This window comes from Plasmopara halstedii (genome assembly GCF_900000015.1).
Source record: "Plasmopara halstedii genome assembly, contig: Scaffold_816, whole genome shotgun sequence".
Classification (NCBI taxonomy): Eukaryota; Oomycota; class Peronosporomycetes; order Peronosporales; family Peronosporaceae; genus Plasmopara; species Plasmopara halstedii.
The window spans coordinates 1,350,285-1,350,698 of record NW_020187732.1 but is presented as its reverse complement, the minus strand read 5'-3'; positions in this window follow the sequence as shown (position 1 = coordinate 1,350,698).

The window sequence follows — 414 nt, the reverse complement described above, 5'->3', positions numbered from 1 at the left end:
GGCGTGAGACGAGCCCTGCTCGCGCCTTGCGGACCCCATGTCCGTTTCCTGACTTCTCATCACCTGAGGAACGTAGTGTGATCACCAATAGCCTCGATGAGGCACAGAAGCGGCAGCTGGAAGCTGCCCGTAACTTGGCTCTGATGCGCGCCCATCCACGGTCGGTCAATGACCCTCGTGTGGAATATGGCGTCCGCCCGGCGGATCCCGCTGTGGAAGCGAAGGACGTGGTAACTCGATTGTTACGCGTCCATATCATCGGACCCCCGGTCAGAACGGAATATGAGCTTGCCGAAAGGAAAGCTCTTCGTGCTCGATTGTAGTTTTCACTAGAATTGCTGATGGAAGCTCATCGCACTCGTCTGTGTGGTCAACGAGGTGGCTCTCGTGCCGCAATGCGGGTGATACCTGTAA